Genomic DNA, 6000 nt, shown 5'->3' with positions numbered 1-6000 from the left:
GGTAGCTTAAAGCAACGAAAATTATTGTCTCAGCGTTCTGGAGCCCAGAGCTCTTGAATCCAGGGGTCAGTAGGCCCACGACCTCCGGAACCCACAGATGAGGCTCCTTCCTGGTCTCTTCTGGCTTCTGCAGGCAGCTGGTCAGCCTCAGCTCCTGGGCCTGCAGCCACCCCCTCTCACCCCTGCCTCTCTTTCACACAGCATCTTTCCCTTGAGTCTCTGTCTTCACAAGGCATCTATCTTCTCTTTCTTTTCTTAAAATCCAGTATAAGTCAGACAGGACTAGAGATCCAACATTTCTAGTACAACCACATCTTAATTTAACTGATGACATATGCCCTGACCCTATTTCCAAATAAGGTCACATTCTAAATGAGGACTCCAGCAGATCTTTTATTTGGGGGGGGGGGGGTGTACGTAATTTAATTCACAACACCCTCCTCATCCATTCCCTTTCTACCTCTCTTTTTCTTCCTAAACTGAGAGAGTCTGTTTCAAAAGCTTTTAAGTGAATGAATAAATCAAGTGTACGTTCCAACTTCCTAAAAGGGCAGGGTTTCCACCTCAAGAAGATGCCGCCTTTGGAAGGAGAGTCGAGAAGAAAGCGCTCTGGATGCACCTGCAGATTCTGTTCAAAGAGCAGAAATTGGCTGGCTTCCTCTTGACCCTTGGACTGCGCTTCCTCATGAAGATAGGTCTCTAAGAGTGTCCATGACCTGGGTCTGAGCGGAGGTCCACCATCTCGCAAAAGGAGGCCCTCTCCAGTTCTGAGTAGCACTACAAGCCAGCGGGATGATGAAGAGCAGCGGTCACTCAATGGTCAAGTGCACGGCGGTACCCAAAAGGGCGGACAACTCAGGTTAACCCAGCACGAGCAGAGCTCCAGGCTACGAGCACGTTATCATCCCAGGCTTCAGTGTCTCTCCCCAACCCTCTGCGCGATTTCAGGGGCCAGGACTGGGTCCCCCCCCTCCTGCCCATGTCCCTCGGGGAAGCCAGCTTCTGGTACCTAACAGATGCACAGCCAGCCATCAATGGATTTGGGGATAGATGAAGAGTATCTCTTCTTCACGGTATCTGAAAAGTGGTGGTCAAACAGAAGCTTTCAAATAATTCATTTAGGCCAAAGTGGATACAGCCTCTTCTCAACAGTGACTCTCAAGGAAGCGTTTTCATAATTATCCAAAAGATTTACATCTGCTCACCACTCAACAAGTGAGGTTTGACATCTTTAATGATATTTTCACAGCCTCATGTGGATTCCTCGCCTCTCAGCGCCCAGGGTTCCTGGCCCCAGAAGCAGCTTGTAAGAAGCACTCGATGAATGAAGGAGGAAATCAGCAAAGGGCAATCGTCACAGGCTTCCCTAGTCTGCCTGCGGTGTGTCTTCCCTTCGACTGTGAGCTCCTGGAGGGCAGGAAAGACTTCTCCTTCATCTTTTATCCCCTGGCACTCTCAGGATGTGTAACACGTGTTTGTTGAATGAAGACACACCTGGAGAAGGAGGTGGCTCACACGTATTCTCTGAACGGGATCGCTGAGATCCCAAATGACACCCACAAATCTCCAACAAGGGGACCTAGAAGCACAACTCCACCCTGGGATTCTGCCAGGGAGCCCCACTTGGGGCTTCCTGGGTTCATCCTCAGGCGGTAGCTCTCCGAGATTCAGCAGGCAGAGAGGACTCAGATGCCAGCCCCTTACGGTCATGTGTGAGTTGTCCTGCCCTCCACTCAGAGAGCTCGGTGCCTTGAAACAACTGAACTATTGACAGGGCAGATGCCAAGCCAACGGGATCAATGCGTTCCCCTCCCATCGCCTTCTGTCTTTGGGGCTGATCCGTAAGACCCATGGAGAAGCCAGAGGTGGAGCAACGAACTTGGTTGAGAAAAAAAGCTCATCGCAAGTTGCTGGGGGCTTGGTAATCCCTCTGTTCCTCATCTGAGAAGCAGCGCCCACAAGCTGATCTCCTGGGCCACTTGGCAGGATCTGCAGGTGCCAGCCTGAGAGAGAGAGCACCCAGACCTGGGCTGTGGACACACGGACACAGAGGTTTTGGCGCTAGGAGCTCCAAATGTGGCCCATTGCTCTGTAGTTTCTCTTGCAGCTCGATCTTCAAAGAAAGAACTCTAGGAAGCAAAGAACTGAACCATAAAAAATCACATCAACAAACCCTCCCCCAACCCCCACCCCTCGCCCCACACTCCTTTTTATTTTCTTTCACGCAGGAAGTCTGCTTCCAAAACTTTGAGATTAATGACTAAATTCATTGCACGTTCCAGCTTCCTAAAATGATCGATTTAAAATTTAAAATGCATTGGATTTTTAAATGCCCTAAAGCGGTTTGCATTTCACCCAAATCACCAGTGTAAACCGGAGAACTCCACAGCTCCAGAGTTAGACAGATGCGATGGGGCAGGGTGTGGGGGGGTGTCAGGCCCCCACATTTGAGACAGGTCATCTCAGGGGCTTCACCTGGCTTCCCTGACGTTCACATCCCTCACCTGTGAAAAGAGGTGATGCTCTCAGAGGCCAGCTATAGGAACCTGGAAGAAAACGAGTAGAAACCTCCAAGAGAGCATCTGGTCAGATGGGACGAGCTCCAGGCACCTGCTCCAATGATGTAGAACTCCATCATTAAGTTAGGAGTCATCATTTTTTCCCGCTGTGATGACCTGAGCCAAGAGCTGGGAAGCATTTTGGAAACTGCCTGGCCTCCTTCCTCCTCTGGGGAAACCGAGTCTCAGGCCAAGAGGCTTCTGTGGTCAACAGAATAAAGCCCCCACTCCAAGATGTTCATATCCTAATTCCAGAATCTGGGAGTACGCTACCCCACATGGAAAAGGGACGCGGCAGAGGTGATTAAAGACTTTGAGGTGCATGATCATCACGGATTATCCGACGGTCCTGATATGACCACATGAGCCCTTAGGAGGCGACAGGGTTTCTTGGCTGTGTTCAGAGAGATCAGCTGAACGAGGAAGGGGCAGAGACGTGGTACACTGCTGGTTTTGAGGATGCAGGAAAGGACCACGAGCCAAGGAGTATGGGCACCTCTAGGAGCTGGAAAAGGTGAGCAAACGGGTCTTCTCCCTGAATCCCCAGAAGAGGCACACCCTGCTGACACCTTGATTTTAGGCCAAAGACTGATGTCAGGCTTCTGACCTCCGGAACTGTGGGATAAGACACATACCCTGTTTTAAGCCACAGAGCGTGTGGGGACTTGTTACAGCTGCAACAGGAAACTCACTTCTCTTTTCTAAGTAACTGACAAAGTCCATGTGCCATCGGAACCACGGCCAGGCTTCTGACTCCCAGTCCCAGGCTTGTCCCTCAGAGCTCTGTGTTGTTTTCTCCCCAAAGTGGTTCTAGCAGCTGGCACACCCCCTCTCCCCCACAAGAGTTTGGAGCACAGACACTCACTGTTTCTCCCAGCAGTGAGCACACTCATTCATCCACTCGCTATTCAGCAGGTATCTGCTGGGCTTCCCTGGTGCTTAATGGTAAAGAATCCATCTACTAGTGCAGGAGATGTGGGTTCCATCCCTGGGTCGGGAAGATCTTCTGGAGAAGGAAATGGCAACCCACTCCAGTATTCCCACCTGGAGAATCCCATGGACAGAGGAGCCTGGTGGGCTACAGTCCATGGGGTTGCAAAAGAGTCAGACACGACTGAATGACTAAACAGCACCTGCTGGGTATGCCCTCTGCACAGGCGCTGTTCTAGGCGCCGAGGTCACACAAAGTCACTTTCCAGCAACTCTCGATCCCGAAGGCCCCTCACGATGAGGCCCTTGAGGCACCCAGAGACTCTGGGCAGGCTCAAAGGCTGGATGGACAAATAAAGTCTGGTCTATCCGTGCAATGGAATATGATGCAGCAGTACAAAGGAAGGAAGTACAACATGGATGAACGCTGACAACATGATGCTAAGTGAAATAAGCCAGACACAAAGTCCCAAATGTATAATTCCATTGATGTGAAATGTCCAGAACAGGAAAATCCATAGAGTTAGCAAGGAGTTGAATGGTAGCCAGTGGCCAGAGGGAGGAGGCAGGGAGTGAATTTTTAGTAGGAATGGGGTTCTATAAGTAAGGATTCCCAGAGAAAGAGCACCAGTAGAATAGAGAGAGAGAAGACAGGGATTTACTATGAGGGTGTGGCTCGCACAATTCTGGAGCCCGAGAAGTCCCAAGCCTGATGTGTGTAAGCTGAGGGCCCAGAAAATGGGTGGTATAGTTCTCAGAAGGGCCAAGAACTAGGAGCATCAACGTCAGGGCAGGAAGTATGGGAAAGCAGGGACTGTTCACCCTTTCTGTACCATTATTGTCTATCCACGCTCTCCCCAGACAGGGAGACGCCCGTGTGCATTGGTGAGGGCAGTTTTCTCCAGCCAGCTCACCCATGTAAATGCTAATTTATTCCAGGAGCATCCTCGCAGACACACCCAGAAATAATGTTTTCAACAGCTATCCAGGAGTCCCAGAGCACACTTAACATCAACAATCACAGGGGGTTTCATCGGGGGGATAAAAAAAGTCTTGGAATCAAACAAGCAGAGAAGCAACTGCATCTGGTTAGCTGTGTCCCAAATGTGTTAAGGGGTCCACAGGCGGGGCTGTGGGTCCAGTGGCAGGTGGGCATCCACAGGTCCGCCAGCCCTCCTGTCTGCTCTGGAGGGTTGCAGATGACTGCCCTGATCTTGTGAAGGTGACCTTGTGATCTGCTGAGAGTCGTCCCCCCTGCCCCCACAAGGGTCCACATCCTCCCAGAGCACCCTTCTCAAGGGACTGATCAAGCCCCTCACTCACTGACAGACCACTGCCTGCCTGGTTTCACGTGGTTTGGTTATAATCTACATTTGTTTATCCTTTTAATTCAGTCCATGTGGGCGCAAGTCTTACAGCAGACCCTGACTGCCATGCAAGTTAGAAGGGAGTTTGAAAAACATAATGAACCTGGAAGAAGAATCTAGAGAGAGAGAATCGTGGGAGTCTGCGCATGTGTGTAGCTGCCCAGTCGTGGGCAAGTGAGGGGAGAAGCACTTAAGAAAAGATTCGCAACAGAGGATGAGATATTTGGATGGCACCACCGACTCAATTGGAGAAGGAAACGGCAACCCACTCCAGTATTCCTGCCTGGATAATTCCAGGCACAGAGGAGCCTAGCAGGCTGCAGTCCATGGGGTTGCAAAGACTTGGACACGACAGAGCAACTAACACACACACACACACACACACCCCAACTCAATGGACATGAGTGTGAGCAAACTCCAGGAGATGGTGAGGGACAGGGAAGCCTGGTGTGCTGCAGTCCATGGGGTCACAAAGAGTCGGACGCAACTGGGCGACTGAACAACGCCAAACTCAGGACACGAGGCAACTCTGTTCCCCTAAAGGCTCAAACCCCAGAGACACTCAGACACCAGGACCACACACATTTCATAATTTACCCGACACTGAACCGCACCGGGTACAGACACTTCCAGAATTTTCATTCACCAATTTAAACATTTGTCTAGAAGGGGGACCAAAATGTTAACATGAGGAAACCTCCTTAGAGAGCAACGGGGGAAAATTTCAGCCCACGATCTGCATGCGAAGCCTTCCTGATGGGGTTCTAGGGCTTTGCCTTCAGGGGCTCTGTGTCCCTCACCAGCCTGGCCCCGGGGTAGACCGCCCCACGGTTCAGAGGAGGACAGGGCTGTCCGCAGGCTGCGGCCCCCCGCCAGATGGGTGTGAGCCGGACCACCCTGTCCGGCTTCTTTACGTACGAGCTGATTGCTTTAAATAAAGTCAGCCGTTCCTCCAGCTAATGTGTGGATGGTGGGATCAATCGGGTACACAGAAGCAGATTACCAAGCAGGTGGCTTCGGGCTAAAGATAAATTGTGTCCTCATGTAACTTAGCAGAGTGGGATGCAGATAGCTCCTAATATGCAAAGCAAGACTGTGTGATTACTTATTTCTGCGGCTCGTGGCTGCAGAAGCCCCAGAAGACC

The 6000-nt window shown here is 51.1% G+C and overlaps 1 long non-coding RNA gene across 2 annotated transcripts in view; it reads right to left on the bottom strand.

Annotated features, from left to right (window-relative positions):
- Positions 1-402: 402 nt before the first annotated feature.
- LOC110150512 (uncharacterized) overlaps positions 403-6000 on the bottom strand; it is a 233079-nt gene continuing 227481 nt past the window's right edge. For both annotated transcript variants that reach the window (XR_011491741.1, XR_011491740.1), the window contains 2 exons: positions 2365-2504; positions 403-2129 (listed from right to left, as the gene is read on the bottom strand). This is a non-coding gene — a long non-coding RNA (uncharacterized lncRNA). The remainder of the gene's footprint in view (positions 2130-2364; positions 2505-6000) is intronic.

The sequence above is a fragment of the Odocoileus virginianus genome, chromosome 16, assembly GCF_023699985.2.
Source record: "Odocoileus virginianus isolate 20LAN1187 ecotype Illinois chromosome 16, Ovbor_1.2, whole genome shotgun sequence".
NCBI lineage: Eukaryota > Metazoa > Chordata > Mammalia > Artiodactyla > Cervidae > Odocoileus > Odocoileus virginianus.
The sequence above is the reverse complement of the archived record's forward strand: the minus strand, read 5'-3'. Positions and strand labels throughout refer to the sequence as shown.